Here is a 15197-nt window from a genome sequence, read left to right as displayed (position 1 = left end):
TTGTTGGGGTTTAAGCTTCCCTGTAGGAGGAAGCGGGCCTAATTAGAATATTGCCTCCCATAATCCTTTGCAATGGCTTATGGTCATGAACTTTTTCTCACCGCTGTCTTAAAGTGTCCTTACATGGTAGCTCTTAAAAGCTGGCCCACTTGAACAGTTAGCTTTGCGCAGTGGCAGTATCGTAGCCCATGAGGTCAATCCGAGGCGTGATTATTGCTAATTGAAAACTTTACCCAATACCCCGCCATGATGACTTGAAATACAGTCAGCATTGGCAATTTTTGACAGGCTCTAAGGAGACTGAAAGATTGGTTTAATAAAAGTTTATGGCGCCCCATGTCTAGGGCGTGTCTTACGTGACTCCCGTTTCTTCCTGAGCTCTGTTGCACCATTCCTTCCGCTGGCTTCTTAGCATTTCCCTTTTACCTTTCTCTCCCACTGAATCCACTTGTTTCCGGCAGCACACTATTCTCACTCCATGCTACGAATTCCCATCCTTCGGCTCATTGGCCTAGCATTTGCCTTTATGCAAATTGCTCCTTCGCACCCTGAATCCAGCTCAATTATTCACACCTAACCACCTGAAGGCACTAAAATTACTGGTAGCTAAGGAAAAAAACGATCAGCCACGAGGTTTGGTAATCTTTTGTAGCCTTCTATCATTTGGATTATTTATTTGCTCTTCTTTTTTTTTTTTAAACTTGCTTTATTATTTCACCACAGCCTAAAGGAAAGGCTTCCCAGCGGGCGTGCCTTTGAATGTACCCGTCATGTCATACTTACCTGGCAGGGGAGCAGTAGCCATGATCCCTAAGGTGGCTCTCCCAGAGTGAGGCTGGTTCATTGCACTCCGTACAAGTTGACCTCTGCGATTTCCTCAAATGTGGGAAACTCGACTGCATAATTTATGGTAGTGGGGGACTGCGTTCGCGCTTTCCCCTGTGTTTGCTTGTTTGACAAAAATAGAGAACTTCACCAATTCTGACGAAGGATAATTTCAGCCACGGCACCCGTCTTCTTTGGCTCTTACTTTCCGCATCAAGCAGGCAGCGACAATCATTTCCTAGGCTTGATCATTTTTATTATCTTTGTTTTCTGGAGACCAGTTTTAAGCCAGAATTTCACTTTTTATTTTAACTTTTCAGCTTTTTTTTCATCATTTTTTTATCCTGACTTCTTTTGATTTATTGTATGCTTCAATGCAATGGAAGAAATAAAGAATTGGAGACCTATATAACGTCTTCCAACAGAACGTAACGTTTGATTGAATTTCTGGGAAAAAAAGATTTTCTGGATCAAGGCAGTGAATTGCCGCTTGAGACAATCAGACCAAACCTTAGGAATAGCTGGGTGGTCGCTAGCACTTACTAATGAACACCATGGAATTTTGAAAAAGCCACCACAAATGTTCTTTCAGCCCTGTTGAGTGTGGATGAAGAGAAGACAGGTGCTAGGCAAGGGTCATTCCTATCGATGGAGTCATGAAATGTGTGACTTTGGGGACGAACGTAGACCAGCGGATTGTGTACTCTGCCTAATGGCTGCTGTAGTAGAATCTTGGCAAAACTGTTTCCAAAGAGAGAAAAAAAATTGTACAAGGTTTGCTGCAAGATATGGTTGCCCTCACTCTCTGTTATAGGTTTGGAACCATTCCAAGATGCCATATAAGAAGACCAAGGAATTTGTTGAGGTTTAAGCTTCCCTGTAGGAGGAAGCGGGCCTAATTAGAATATTGCCTCCCATAATCCTTTGCAATGGCTTATGGTCATGAACTTTTTCTCACCGCTGTCTTAAAGTCTCCTTTTATGGTAGCTCTTAAAAGCTGGCCCACTTGAACAGTTAGCTTTGCGCAGTGGCAGTATCGTAGCCCATGAGGTCAATCCGAGGCGTGATTATTGCTAATTGAAAACTTTACCCAATACCCCGCCATGATGACTTGAAATACAGTCAGCATTGGCAATTTTTGACAGGCTCTAAGGAGACTGAAAGATTGGTTTAATAAAAGTTTATGGCGCCCCATGTCCAGGGCGTGTCTTACGTGACTCCCGTTTCTTCCTGAGCTCTGTTGCACCATTCCTTCCGCTGGCTTCTTAGCATTTCCCTTTTACCTTTCTCTCCCACTGAATCCATTTGTTTCCGGCAGCACACTATTCTCACTCCATGCTACGAATTCCCATCCTTCGGCTCATTGGCCTAGCATTTGCCTTTATGCAAATTGCTCCTTCGCACCCTGAATCCAGCTCAATTATTCACACCTAACCACCTGAAGGCACTAAAATTACTGGTAGCTAAGGAAAAAAACGATCAGCCACGAGGTTTGGTAATGTTTTCTAGCCTTCTATCATTTGGATTATTTATTTGCTCTTCTTTTTTTTTTTTTTTTAACTTGCTTTATTATTTCACCACAGCCTAAAGGAAAGGCTTCCCAGCGGGCGTGCCTTTGAATGTACCCGTCATGTCATACTTACCTGGCAGGGGAGCAATAGCCATGATCCCTAAGGTGGCTCTCCCAGAGTGAGGTTGGTTCATTGCACTCCGTACCAGTTGACCTCTGCGATTTCCTCAAATGTGGGAAAATCGACTGCATAATTTATGGTAGTGGGGGACTGCGTTCGCGCTTTCCCCTGTGTTTGCTTGTTTGACAAAAATAGAGAACTTCACCAATTCTGACGAAGGATAATTTCAGCCACGGCACCCGTCTTCTTTGGCTCTTACTTTCCGCATCAAGCAGGCAGCGACAATCATTTCCTAGGCTTGATCATTTTTATTATCTATGTTTTCTGGAGACCAGTTTTAAGCCAGAATTTCACTTTTTATTTTAACTTTTCAGCTTTTTTTTCATAATTTTTTTATCCCGACTTCTTTTGATTTATTGTATGCTTCAATGCAATGGAAGAAATAAAGAATTGGAGACCTATATTACGTCTTCCAACAGAATGTAACGTTTGATTGAATTTCTGGGAAAAAAAGATTTTCTGGATCAAGGCAGTGAATTGCCGCTTGAGACAATCAGACCAAACCTTAGGAATAGCTGGGTGGTCGCTAGCACTTACTAATGAACACCATGGAATTTTGAAAAAGCCACCACAAATGTTCTTTCAGCCCTGTTGAGTGTGGATGAAGAGAAGACAGGTGCTAGGCAAGGGTCATTCCTATCGATGGAGTCATGAAATGTGTGACTTTGGGGACGAACGTAGACCAGCGGATTGTGTACTCTGCCTAATGGCTGCTGTAGTAGAATCTTGGCAAAACTGTTTCCAAAGAGAGAAAAAAAATTGTACAAGGTTTGCTGCAAGATATGGTTGCCCTCACTCTCTGTTATAGGTTTGGAACCATTCCAAGATGCCATATAAGAAGACCAAGGAATTTGTTGGGGTTTAAGCTTCCCTGTAGGAGGAAGCGGGCCTAATTAGAATATTGCCTCCCATAATCCTTTGCAATGGCTTATGGTCATGAACTTTTTCTCACCGCTGTCTTAAAGTGTCCTTACATGGTAGCTCTTAAAAGCTGGCCCACTTGAACAGTCAGCTTTGCGCAGTGGCAGTATCGTAGCCCATGAGGTCAATCCGAGGCGTGATTATTGCTAATTGAAAACTTTACCCAATACCCCGCCATGATGACTTGAAATACAGTCAGCATTGGCAATTTTTGACAGGCTCTAAGGAGACTGAAAGATTGGTTTAATAAAAGTTTATGGCGCCCCATGTCTAGGGCGTGTCTTACGTGACTCCCGTTTCTTCCTGAGCTCTGTTGCACCATTCCTTCCGCTGGCTTCTTAGCATTTCCCTTTTACCTTTCTCTCCCACTGAATCCACTTGTTTCCGGCAGCACACTATTCTCACTCCATGCTACGAATTCCCATCCTTCGGCTCATTGGCCTAGCATTTGCCTTTATGCAAATTGCTCCTTCGCACCCTGAATCCAGCTCAATTATTCACACCTAACCACCTGAAGGCACTAAAATTACTGGTAGCTAAGGAAAAAAACGATCAGCCACGAGGTTTGGTAATCTTTTGTAGCCTTCTATCATTTGGATTATTTATTTGCTCTTCTTTTTTTTTTTTTTAAACTTGCTTTATTATTTCACCACAGCCTAAAGGAAAGGCTTCCCAGCGGGCGTGCCTTTGAATGTACCCGTCATGTCATACTTACCTGGCAGGGGAGCAGTAGCCATGATCCCTAAGGTGGCTCTCCCAGAGTGAGGCTGGTTCATTGCACTCCGTACCAGTTGACCTCTGCGATTTCCTCAAATGTGGGAAACTCGACTGCATAATTTATGGTAGTGGGGGACTGCGTTCGCGCTTTCCCCTGTGTTTGCTTGTTTGACAAAAATAGAGAACTTCACCAATTCTGACAAAGGATAATTTCAGCCACGGCACCCGTCTTCTTTGGCTCTTACTTTCCGCATCAAGCAGGCAGCGACAATCATTTCCTAGGCTTGATCATTTTTATTATCTTTGTTTTCTGGAGACCAGTTTTAAGCCAGAATTTCACTTTTTATTTTAACTTTTCAGCTTTTTTTTCATCATTTTTTTATCCTGACTTCTTTTGATTTATTGTATGCTTCAATGCAATGGAAGAAATAAAGAATTGGAGACCTATATAACGTCTTCCAACAGAACGTAACGTTTGATTGAATTTCTGGGAAAAAAAGATTTTCTGGATCAAGGCAGTGAATTGCCGCTTGAGACAATCAGACCAAACCTTAGGAATAGCTGGGTGGTCGCTAGCACTTACTAATGAACACCATGGAATTTTGAAAAAGCCACCACAAATGTTCTTTCAGCCCTGTTGAGTGTGGATGAAGAGAAGACAGGTGCTAGGCAAGGGTCATTCCTATCGATGGAGTCATGAAATGTGTGACTTTGGGGACGAACGTAGACCAGCGGATTGTGTACTCTGCCTAATGGCTGCTGTAGTAGAATCTTGGCAAAACTGTTTCCAAAGAGAGAAAAAAAATTGTACAAGGTTTGCTGCAAGATATGGTTGCCCTCACTCTCTGTTATAGGTTTGGAACCATTCCAAGATGCCATATAAGAAGACCAAGGAATTTGTTGGGGTTTAAGCTTCCCTGTAGGAGGAAGCGAGCCTAATTAGAATATTGCCTCCCATAATCCTTTGCAATGGCTTATGGTCATGAACTTTTTCTCACCGCGGTCTTAAAGTGTCCTTACATGGTAGCTCTTAAAAGCTGGCCCACTTGAACAGTTAGCTTTGCGCAGTGGCAGTATCGTAGCCCATGAGGTCAATCCGAGGCGTGATTATTGCTAATTGAAAACTTTACCCAATACCCCGCCATGATGACTTGAAATACAGTCAGCATTGGCAATTTTTGACAGGCTCTAAGGAGACTGAAAGATTGGTTTAATAAAAGTTTATGGCGCCCCATGTCTAGGGCGTGTCTTACGTGACTCCCGTTTCTTCCTGAGCTCTGTTGCACCATTCCTTCCGCTGGCTTCTTAGCATTTCCCTTTTACCTTTCTCTCCCACTGAATCCATTTGTTTCCGGCAGCACACTATTCTCACTCCATGCTACGAATTCCCATCCTTCGGCTCATTGGCCTAGCATTTGCCTTTATGCAAATTGCTCCTTCGCACCCTGAATCCAGCTCAATTATTCACACCTAACCACCTGAAGGCACTAAAATTACTGGTAGCTAAGGAAAAAAACGATCAGCCACGAGGTTTGGTAATCTTTTCTAGCCTTCTATCATTTGGATTATTTATTTGCTCTTCTTTTTTTTTTTAAACTTGCTTTATTATTTCACCACAGCCTAAAGGAAAGGCTTCCCAGCGGGCGTGCCTTTGAATGTACCCGTCATGTCATACTTACCTGGCAGGGGAGCAATAGCCATGATCCCTAAGGTGGCTCTCCCAGAGTGAGGCTGGTTCATTGCACTCCGTACCAGTTGACCTCTGCGATTTCCTCAAATGTGGGAAACTCGACTGCATAATTTATGGTAGTGGGGGACTGCGTTCGCGCTTTCCCCTGTGTTTGCTTGTTTGACAAAAATAGAGAGCTTCACCAATTCTGACGAAGGATAATTTCAGCCAGGGCACCCGTCTTCTTTGGCTCTTACTTTCCGCATCAAGCAGGCAGCGACAATCATTTCCTAGGCTTGATCATTTTTATTATCTATGTTTTCTGGAGACCAGTTTTAAGCCAGAATTTCACTTTTTATTTTAACTTTTCAGCTTTTTTTTCATCATTTTTTTATCCTGACTTCTTTTGATTTATTGTATGCTTCAATGCAATGGAAGAAATAAAGAATTGGAGACCTATATTACGTCTTCCAACAGAACGTAACGTTTGATTGAATTTATGGGAAAAAAAGATTTTCTGGATCAAGGCAGTGAATTGCCGCTTGAGACAATCAGACCAAACCTTAGGAATAGCTGGGTGGTCGCTAGCACTTACTAATGAACACCATGGAATTTTGAAAAAGCCACCACAAATGTTCTTTCAGCCCTGTTGAGTGTGGATGAAGAGAAGACAGGTGCTAGGCAAGGGTCATTCCTATCGATGGAGTCATGAAATGTGTGACTTTGGGGACGAACGTAGACCAGCGGATTGTGTACTCTGCCTAATGGCTGCTGTAGTAGAATCTTGGCAAAACTGTTTCCAAAGAGAGAAAAAAAATTGTACAAGGTTTGCTGCAAGATATGGTTGCCCTCACTCTCTGTTATAGGTTTGGAACCATTCCAAGATGCCATATAAGAAGACCAAGGAATTTGTTGGGGTTTAAGCTTCCCTGTAGGAGGAAGCGGGCCTAATTAGAATATTGCCTCCCATAATCCTTTGCAATGGCTTATGGTCATGAACTTTTTCTCACCGCTGTCTTAAAGTGTCCTTACGTGGTAGCTCTTAAAAGCTGGCCCACTTGAACAGTTAGCTTTGCGCAGTGGCAGTATCGTAGCCCATGAAGTCAATCCGAGGCGTGATTATTGCTAATTGAAAACTTTACTCAATACCCCGCCATGATGACTTGAAACACAGTCAGCATTGGCAATTTTGACAGGCTCTAAGGAGACTGAAAGATTGGTTTAATAAAATTTTATGGCGCCCCATGTCCAGGGCGTGTCTTACGTGACTCCCGTTTCTTCCTGAGCTCTGTTGCACCATTCCTTCCGCTGGCTTCTTAGCATTTCCCTTTTACCTTTCTCTCCCACTGAATCCACTTGTTTCCGGCAGCACACTATTCTCACTCCATGCTACGAATTCCCATCCTTCGGCTCATTGGCCTAGCATTTGCCTTTATGCAAATTGCTCCTTCGCACCCTGAATCCAGCTCAATTATTCACACCTAACCACCTGAAGGCACTAAAATTACTGGTAGCTAAGGAAAACAACGATCAGCCACGAGGTTTGGTAATCTTTTGTAGCCTTCTATCATTTGGATTATTTATTTGCTCTTCTTTTTTTTTTTTTTTTACTTGCTTTATTATTTCACCACAGCCTAAAGGAAAGGCTTCCCAGCGGGCGTGCCTTTGAATGTACCCGTCATGTCATACTTACCTGGCAGGGGAGCAATAGCCATGATCCCTAAGGTGGCTCTCCCAGAGTGAGGCTGGTTCATTGCACTCCGTACCAGTTGACCTCTGCGATTTCCTCAAATGTGGGAAAATCGACTGCATAATTTATGGTAGTGGGGGACTGCGTTCGCGCTTTCCCCTGTGTTTGCTTGTTTGACAAAAATAGAGAACTTCACCAATTCTGACGAAGGATAATTTCAGCCACGGCACCCGTCTTCTTTGGCTCTTACTTTCCGCATCAAGCAGGCAGCGACAATCATTTCCTAGGCTTGATCATTTTTATTATCTTTGTTTTCTGGAGACCAGTTTTAAGCCAGAATTTCAATTTTTATTTTAACTTTTCAGCTTTTTTTTCATCATTTTTTTATCCTGACTTCTTTTGATTTATTGTATGCTTCAATGCAATGGAAGAAATAAAGAATTGGAGACCTATATTACGTCTTCCAACAGAACGTAACGTTTGATTGAATTTATGGGAAAAAAAGATTTTCTGGATCAAGGCAGTGAATTGCCGCTTGAGACAATCAGACCAAACCTTAGGAATAGCTGGGTGGTCGCTAGCACTTACTAATGAACACCATGGAATTTTGAAAAAGCCACCACAAATGTTCTTTCAGCCCTGTTGAGTGTGGATGAAGAGAAGACAGGTGCTAGGCAAGGGTCATTCCTATCGATGGAGTCATGAAATGTGTGACTTTGGGGACGAACGTAGACCAGCGGATTGTGTACTCTGCCTAATGGCTGCTGTAGTAGAATCTTGGCAAAACTGTTTCCAAAGAGAGAAAAAAAATTGTACAAGGTTTGCTGCAAGATATGGTTGCCCTCACTCTCTGTTATAGGTTTGGAACCATTCCAAGATGCCATATAAGAAGACCAAGGAATTTGTTGGGGTTTAAGCTTCCCTGTAGGAGGAAGCGGGCCTAATTAGAATATTGCCTCCCATAATCCTTTGCAATGGCTTATGGTCATGAACTTTTTCTCACCGCTGTCTTAAAGTGTCCTTACATGGTAGCTCTTAAAAGCTGGCCCACTTGAACAGTTAGCTTTGCGCAGTGGCAGTATCGTAGCCCATGAGGTCAATCCGAGGCGTGATTATTGCTAATTGAAAACTTTACCCAATACCCCGCCATGATGACTTGAAATACAGTCAGCATTGGCAATTTTTGACAGGCTCTAAGGAGACTGAAAGATTGGTTTAATAAAAGTTTATGGCGCCCCATGTCCAGGGCGTGTCTTACGTGACTCCCATTTCTTCCTGAGCTCTGTTGCACCATTCCTTCCGCTGGCTTCTTAGCATTTCCCTTTTACCTTTCTCTCCCACTGAATCCACTTGTTTCCGGCAGCACAATATTCTCACTCCATGCTACGAATTCCCATCCTTCGGCTCATTGGCCTAGCATTTGCCTTTATGCAAATTGCTCCTTCGCACCCTGAATCCAGCTCAATTATTCACACCTAACCACCTGAAGGCACTAAAATTACTGGTAGCTAAGGAAAACAACGATCAGCCACGAGGTTTGGTAATCTTTTGTAGCCTTCTATCATTTGGATTATTTATTTGCTCTTCTTTTTTCTTTTTTTTTTTACTTGCGTTATTATTTCACCACAGCCTAAAGGAAAGGCTTCCCAGCGGGCGTGCCTTTGAATGTACCTATCATGTCATACTTACCTGGCAGGGGAGCAATAGCCATGATCCCTAAGGTGGCTCTCCCAGAGTGAGGCTGGTTCATTGCACTCCGTACCAGTTGACCTCTGCGATTTCCTCAAATGTGGGAAAATCGACTGCATAATTTGTGGTAGTGGGGGACTGCGTTCGCGCTTTCCCCTGTGTTTGCTTGTTTGACAAAAATAGAGAATTTCACCAATTCTGACGAAGGATAATTTCAGCCACGGCACCCGTCTTCTTTGGCTCTTACTTTCCGCATCAAGCAGGCAGCGACAATCATTTCCTAGGCTTGATCATTTTTATTATCTTTGTTTTCTGGAGACCAGTTTTAAGCCAGAATTTCACTTTTTATTTTAACTTTTCAGCTTTTTTTTCATCATTTTTTTATCCTGACTTCTTTTGATTTATTGTATGCTTCAATGCAATGGAAGAAATAAAGAATTGGAGACCTATATTACGTCTTCCAACAGAACGTAACGTTTGATTGAATTTATGGGAAAAAAAGATTTTCTGGATCAAGGCAGTGAATTGCCGCTTGAGACAATCAGACCAAACCTTAGGAATAGCTGGGTGGTCGCTAGCACTTACTAATGAACACCATGGAATTTTGAAAAAGCCACCACAAATGTTCTTTCAGCCCTGTTGAGTGTGGATGAAGAGAAGACAGGTGCTAGGCAAGGGTCATTCCTATCGATGGAGTCATGAAATGTGTGACTTTGGGGACGAACGTAGACCAGCGGATTGTGTACTCTGCCTAATGGCTGCTGTAGTAGAATCTTGGCAAAACTGTTTCCAAAGAGAGAAAAAAAATTGTACAAGGTTTGCTGCAAGATATGGTTGCCCTCACTCTCTGTTATAGGTTTGGAACCATTCCAAGATGCCATATAAGAAGACCAAGGAATTTGTTGGGGTTTAAGCTTCCCTGTAGGAGGAAGCGGGCCTAATTAGAATATTGCCTCCCATAATCCTTTGCAATGGCTTATGGTCATGAACTTTTTCTCACCGCTGTCTTAAAGTTTCCTTACATGGTAGCTCTTAAAAGCTGGCCCACTTGAACAGTTAGCTTTGCGCAGTGGCAGTATCGTAGCCCATGAGGTCAATCCGAGGCGTGATTATTGCTAATTGAAAACTTTACCCAATACCCCGCCATGATGACTTGAAATACAGTCAGCATTGGCAATTTTTGACAGGCTCTAAGGAGACTGAAAGATTGGTTTAATAAAAGTTTATGGCGCCCCATGTCCAGGGCGTGTCTTACGTGACTCCCGTTTCTTCCTGAGCTCTGTTGCACCATTCCTTCCGCTGGCTTCTTAGCATTTCCCTTTTACCTTTCTCTCCCACTGAATCCATTTGTTTCCGGCAGCACACTATTCTCACTCCATGCTACGAATTCCCATCCTTCGGCTCATTGGCCTAGTATTTGCCTTTATGCAAATTGCTCCTTCGCACCCTGAATCCAGCTCAATTATTCACACCTAACCACCTGAAGGCACTAAAATTACTGGTAGCTAAGGAAAAAAACGATCAGCCACGAGGTTTGGTAATGTTTTCTAGCCTTCTATCATTTGGATTATTTATTTGCTCTTCTTTTTTTTTTTTTTTTAACTTGCTTTATTATTTCACCACAGCCTAAAGGAAAGGCTTCCCAGCGGGCGTGCCTTTGAATGTACCCGTCATGTCATACTTACCTGGCAGGGGAGCAATAGCCATGATCCCTAAGGTGGCTCTCCCAGAGTGAGGCTGGTTCATTGCACTCCGTACCAGTTGACCTCTGCGATTTCCTCAAATGTGGGAAAATCGACTGCATAATTTATGGTAGTGGGGGACTGCGTTCGCGCTTTCCCCTGTGTTTGCTTGTTTGACAAAAATAGAGAACTTCACCAATTCTGACGAAGGATAATTTCAGCCACGGCACCCGTCTTCTTTGGCTCTTACTTTCCGCATCAAGCAGGCAGCGACAATCATTTCCTAGGCTTGATCATTTTTATTATCTTTGTTTTCTGGAGACCAGTTTTAAGCCAGAATTTCACTTTTTATTTTAACTTTTCAGCTTTTTTTTCATCATTTTTTTATCCTGACTTCTTTTGATTTATTGTATGCTTCAATGCAATGGAAGAAATAAAGAATTGGAGACCTATATAACGTCTTCCAACAGAACGTAACGTTTGATTGAATTTCTGGGAAAAAAAGATTTTCTGGATCAAGGCAGTGAATTGCCGCTTGAGACAATCAGACCAAACCTTAGGAATAGCTGGGTGGTCGCTAGCACTTACTAATGAACACCATGGAATTTTGAAAAAGCCACCACAAATGTTCTTTCAGCCCTGTTGAGTGTGGATGAAGAGAAGACAGGTGCTAGGCAAGGGTCATTCCTATCGATGGAGTCATGAAATGTGTGACTTTGGGGACGAACGTAGACCAGCGGATTGTGTACTCTGCCTAATGGCTGTTGTAGTAGAATCTTGGCAAAACTGTTTCCAAAGAGAGAAAAAAAATTGTACAAGGTTTGCTGCAAGATATGGTTGCCCTCACTCTCTGTTATAGGTTTGGAACCATTCCAAGATGCCATATAAGAAGACCAAGGAATTTGTTGGGGTTTAAGCTTCCCTGTAGGAGGAAGCGGGCCTAATTAGAATATTGCCTCCCATAATCCTTTGCAATGGCTTATGGTCATGAACTTTTTCTCACCGCTGTCTTAAAGTTTCCTTACATGGTAGCTCTTAAAAGCTGGCCCACTTGAACAGTTAGCTTTGCGCAGTGGCAGTATCGTAGCCCATGAGGTCAATCCGAGGCGTGATTATTGCTAATTGAAAACTTTACCCAATACCCCGCCATGATGACTTGAAATACAGTCAGCATTGGCAATTTTTGACAGGCTCTAAGGAGACTGAAAGATTGGTTTAATAAAAGTTTATGGTGCCCCATGTCCAGGGCGTGTCTTACGTGACTCCCATTTCTTCCTGAGCTCTGTTGCACCATTCCTTCCGCTGGCTTCTTAGCATTTCCCTTTTACCTTTCTCTCCCACTGAATCCACTTGTTTCCGGCAGCACACTATTCTCACTCCATGCTACGAATTCCCATCCTTCGGCTCATTGGCCTAGCATTTGCCTTTATGCAAATTGCTCCTTCGCACCCTGAATCCAGCTCAATTATTCACACCTAACCACCTGAAGGCACTAAAATTACTGGTAGCTAAGGAAAACAACGATCAGCCACGAGGTTTGGTAATCTTTTGTAGCCTTCTATCATTTGGATTATTTATTTGCTCTTCTTTTTTCTTTTTTTTTTTACTTGCGTTATTATTTCACCACAGCCTAAAGGAAAGGCTTCCCAGCGGGCGTGCCTTTGAATGTACCTATCATGTCATACTTACCTGGCAGGGGAGCAATAGCCATGATCCCTAAGGTGGCTCTCCCAGAGTGAGGCTGGTTCATTGCACTCCGTACCAGTTGACCTCTGCGATTTCCTCAAATGTGGGAAAATCGACTGCATAATTTATGGTAGTGGGGGACTGCGTTCGCGCTTTCCCCTGTGTTTGCTTGTTTGACAAAAATAGAGAATTTCACCAATTCTGACGAAGGATAATTTCAGCCACGGCACCCGTCTTCTTTGGCTCTTACTTTCCGCATCAAGCAGGCAGCGACAATCATTTCCTAGGCTTGATCATTTTTATTATCTTTGTTTTCTGGAGACCAGTTTTAAGCCAGAATTTCACTTTTTATTTTAACTTTTCAGCTTTTTTTTCATCATTTTTTTATCCTGACTTCTTTTGATTTATTGTATGCTTCAATGCAATGGAAGAAATAAAGAATTGGAGACCTATATTACGTCTTCCAACAGAACGTAACGTTTGATTGAATTTATGGGAAAAAAAGATTTTCTGGATCAAGGCAGTGAATTGCCGCTTGAGACAATCAGACCAAACCTTAGGAATAGCTGGGTGGTCGCTAGCACTTACTAATGAACACCATGGAATTTTGAAAAAGCCACCACAAATGTTCTTTCAGCCCTGTTGAGTGTGGATGAAGAGAAGACAGGTGCTAGGCAAGGGTCATTCCTATCGATGGAGTCATGAAATGTGTGACTTTGGGGACGAACGTAGACCAGCGGATTGTGTACTCTGCCTAATGGCTGCTGTAGTAGAATCTTGGCAAAACTGTTTCCAAAGAGAGAAAAAAAATTGTACAAGGTTTGCTGCAAGATATGGTTGCCCTCACGCTCTGTTATAGGTTTGGAACCATTCCAAGATGCCATATAAGAAGACCAAGGAATTTGTTGGGGTTTAAGCTTCCCTGTAGGAGGAAGCGGGCCTAATTAGAATATTGCCTCCCATAATCCTTTGCAATGGCTTATGGTCATGAACTTTTTCTCACCGCTGTCTTAAAGTTTCCTTACATGGTAGCTCTTAAAAGCTGGCCCACTTGAACAGTTAGCTTTGCGCAGTGGCAGTATCGTAGCCCATGAGGTCAATCCGAGGCGTGATTATTGCTAATTGAAAACTTTACCCAATACCCCGCCATGATGACTTGAAATACAGTCAGCATTGGCAATTTTTGACAGGCTCTAAGGAGACTGAAAGATTGGTTTAATAAAAGTTTATGGCGCCCCATGTCCAGGGCGTGTCTTACGTGACTCCCGTTTCTTCCTGAGCTCTGTTGCACCATTCCTTCCGCTGGCTTCTTAGCATTTCCCTTTTACCTTTCTCTCCCACTGAATCCATTTGTTTCCGGCAGCACACTATTCTCACTCCATGCTACGAATTCCCATCCTTCGGCTCATTGGCCTAGCATTTGCCTTTATGCAAATTGCTCCTTCGCACCCTGAATCCAGCTCAATTATTCACACCTAACCACCTGAAGGCACTAAAATTACTGGTAGCTAAGGAAAAAAACGATCAGCCACGAGGTTTGGTAATGTTTTCTAGCCTTCTATCATTTGGATTATTTATTTGCTCTTCTTTTTTAACTTGCTTTATTATTTCACCACAGCCTAAAGGAAAGGCTTCCCAGCGGGCGTGCCTTTGAATGTACCCGTCATGTCATACTTACCTGGCAGGGGAGCAATAGCCATGATCCCTAAGGTGGCTCTCCCAGAGTGAGGCTGGTTCATTGCACTCCGTACCAGTTGATCTCTGCGATTTCCTCAAATGTGGGAAAATCGACTGCATAATTTATGGTAGTGGGGGACTGCATTCGCGCTTTCCCCTGTGTTTGCTTGTTTGACAAAAATAGAGAACTTCACCAATTCTGACGAAGGATAATTTCAGCCACGGCACCCATCTTCTTTGGCTCTTACTTTCCGCATCAAGCAGGCAGCGACAATCATTTCCTAGGCTTGATCATTTTTATTATCTATGTTTTCTGGAGACCAGTTTTAAGCCAGAATTTCACTTTTTATTTTAACTTTTCAGCTTTTTTTTCATCATTTTTTTATCCTGACTTCTTTTGATTTATTGTATGCTTCAATGCAATGGAAGAAATAAAGAATTGGAGACCTATATTACGTCTTCCAACAGAACGTAACGTTTGATTGAATTTCTGGGAAAAAAAGATTTTCTGGATCAAGGCAGTGAATTGCCGCTTGAGACAATCAGACCAAACCTTAGGAATAGCTGGCTGGTCGCTAGCACTTACTAATGAACACCATGGAATTTTGAAAAAGCCACCACAAATGTTCTTTCAGCCCTGTTGAGTGTGGATGAAGAGAAGACAGGTGCTAGGCAAGGGTCATTCCTATCGATGGAGTCATGAAATGTGTGACTTTGGGGACGAACGTAGACCAGCGGATTGTGTACTCTGCCTAATGGCTGCTGTAGTAGAATCTTGGCAAAACTGTTTCCAAAGAGAGAAAAAAAATTGTACAAGGTTTGCTGCAAGATATGGTTGCCCTCACTCTCTGTTATAGGTTTGGAACCATTCCAAGATGCCATATAAGAAGACCAAGGAATTTGTTGGGGTTTAAGCTTCCCTGTAGGAGGAAGCGGGCCTAATTAGAATA

The 15197-nt window shown here is 42.8% G+C and overlaps 18 non-coding genes across 18 annotated transcripts; all 18 read left to right on the top strand.

Moving 5' to 3' along the window:
- The first annotated feature begins 159 nt into the window (after positions 1 to 159).
- On the top strand, positions 160 to 300 carry LOC134592082 (U4 spliceosomal RNA). Its single transcript, XR_010088760.1, has one exon. It is a non-coding gene; the product is annotated as a U4 spliceosomal RNA (small nuclear RNA).
- Positions 301 to 775: 475 nt separating this feature from the next.
- LOC134590699 (U1 spliceosomal RNA) lies at positions 776 to 942 on the top strand. The gene has a single exon (XR_010087584.1). It is a non-coding gene; the product is annotated as a U1 spliceosomal RNA (small nuclear RNA).
- An 899-nt stretch (positions 943 to 1841) lies between these two features.
- Positions 1842 to 1982, top strand: LOC134592081 (U4 spliceosomal RNA). The gene has a single exon (XR_010088759.1). It is a non-coding gene; the product is annotated as a U4 spliceosomal RNA (small nuclear RNA).
- A 478-nt stretch (positions 1983 to 2460) lies between these two features.
- Positions 2461 to 2627, top strand: LOC134590483 (U1 spliceosomal RNA). The gene has a single exon (XR_010087400.1). It is a non-coding gene; the product is annotated as a U1 spliceosomal RNA (small nuclear RNA).
- An 899-nt stretch (positions 2628 to 3526) lies between these two features.
- Positions 3527 to 3667, top strand: LOC134592080 (U4 spliceosomal RNA). The gene has a single exon (XR_010088758.1). It is a non-coding gene; the product is annotated as a U4 spliceosomal RNA (small nuclear RNA).
- Positions 3668 to 4144: 477 nt separating this feature from the next.
- On the top strand, positions 4145 to 4311 carry LOC134589650 (U1 spliceosomal RNA). Its single transcript, XR_010086693.1, has one exon. It is a non-coding gene; the product is annotated as a U1 spliceosomal RNA (small nuclear RNA).
- An 899-nt stretch (positions 4312 to 5210) lies between these two features.
- On the top strand, positions 5211 to 5351 carry LOC134592079 (U4 spliceosomal RNA). Its single transcript, XR_010088757.1, has one exon. It is a non-coding gene; the product is annotated as a U4 spliceosomal RNA (small nuclear RNA).
- A 474-nt stretch (positions 5352 to 5825) lies between these two features.
- On the top strand, positions 5826 to 5992 carry LOC134589663 (U1 spliceosomal RNA). Its single transcript, XR_010086704.1, has one exon. It is a non-coding gene; the product is annotated as a U1 spliceosomal RNA (small nuclear RNA).
- Positions 5993 to 6891: 899 nt separating this feature from the next.
- Positions 6892 to 7031, top strand: LOC134593856 (U4 spliceosomal RNA). Its single transcript, XR_010090278.1, has one exon. It is a non-coding gene; the product is annotated as a U4 spliceosomal RNA (small nuclear RNA).
- Positions 7032 to 7508: 477 nt separating this feature from the next.
- Positions 7509 to 7675, top strand: LOC134590282 (U1 spliceosomal RNA). Its single transcript, XR_010087228.1, has one exon. It is a non-coding gene; the product is annotated as a U1 spliceosomal RNA (small nuclear RNA).
- An 899-nt stretch (positions 7676 to 8574) lies between these two features.
- On the top strand, positions 8575 to 8715 carry LOC134592077 (U4 spliceosomal RNA). The gene has a single exon (XR_010088756.1). It is a non-coding gene; the product is annotated as a U4 spliceosomal RNA (small nuclear RNA).
- A 479-nt stretch (positions 8716 to 9194) lies between these two features.
- On the top strand, positions 9195 to 9361 carry LOC134590262 (U1 spliceosomal RNA). The gene has a single exon (XR_010087212.1). It is a non-coding gene; the product is annotated as a U1 spliceosomal RNA (small nuclear RNA).
- Positions 9362 to 10260: 899 nt separating this feature from the next.
- On the top strand, positions 10261 to 10401 carry LOC134592076 (U4 spliceosomal RNA). Its single transcript, XR_010088755.1, has one exon. It is a non-coding gene; the product is annotated as a U4 spliceosomal RNA (small nuclear RNA).
- A 478-nt stretch (positions 10402 to 10879) lies between these two features.
- LOC134590280 (U1 spliceosomal RNA) lies at positions 10880 to 11046 on the top strand. The gene has a single exon (XR_010087227.1). It is a non-coding gene; the product is annotated as a U1 spliceosomal RNA (small nuclear RNA).
- Positions 11047 to 11945: 899 nt separating this feature from the next.
- LOC134592075 (U4 spliceosomal RNA) lies at positions 11946 to 12086 on the top strand. The gene has a single exon (XR_010088754.1). It is a non-coding gene; the product is annotated as a U4 spliceosomal RNA (small nuclear RNA).
- Positions 12087 to 12565: 479 nt separating this feature from the next.
- Positions 12566 to 12732, top strand: LOC134590279 (U1 spliceosomal RNA). Its single transcript, XR_010087226.1, has one exon. It is a non-coding gene; the product is annotated as a U1 spliceosomal RNA (small nuclear RNA).
- An 899-nt stretch (positions 12733 to 13631) lies between these two features.
- LOC134592074 (U4 spliceosomal RNA) lies at positions 13632 to 13772 on the top strand. Its single transcript, XR_010088753.1, has one exon. It is a non-coding gene; the product is annotated as a U4 spliceosomal RNA (small nuclear RNA).
- A 468-nt stretch (positions 13773 to 14240) lies between these two features.
- On the top strand, positions 14241 to 14407 carry LOC134591283 (U1 spliceosomal RNA). The gene has a single exon (XR_010088084.1). It is a non-coding gene; the product is annotated as a U1 spliceosomal RNA (small nuclear RNA).
- The last annotated feature ends 790 nt before the right edge of the window (positions 14408 to 15197 follow it).

Source organism: Pelobates fuscus, chromosome 2 (assembly GCF_036172605.1).
Source record: "Pelobates fuscus isolate aPelFus1 chromosome 2, aPelFus1.pri, whole genome shotgun sequence".
Lineage (NCBI taxonomy): Eukaryota > Metazoa > Chordata > Amphibia > Anura > Pelobatidae > Pelobates > Pelobates fuscus.
This window is presented reverse-complemented; position numbering and strand designations above follow the sequence as displayed.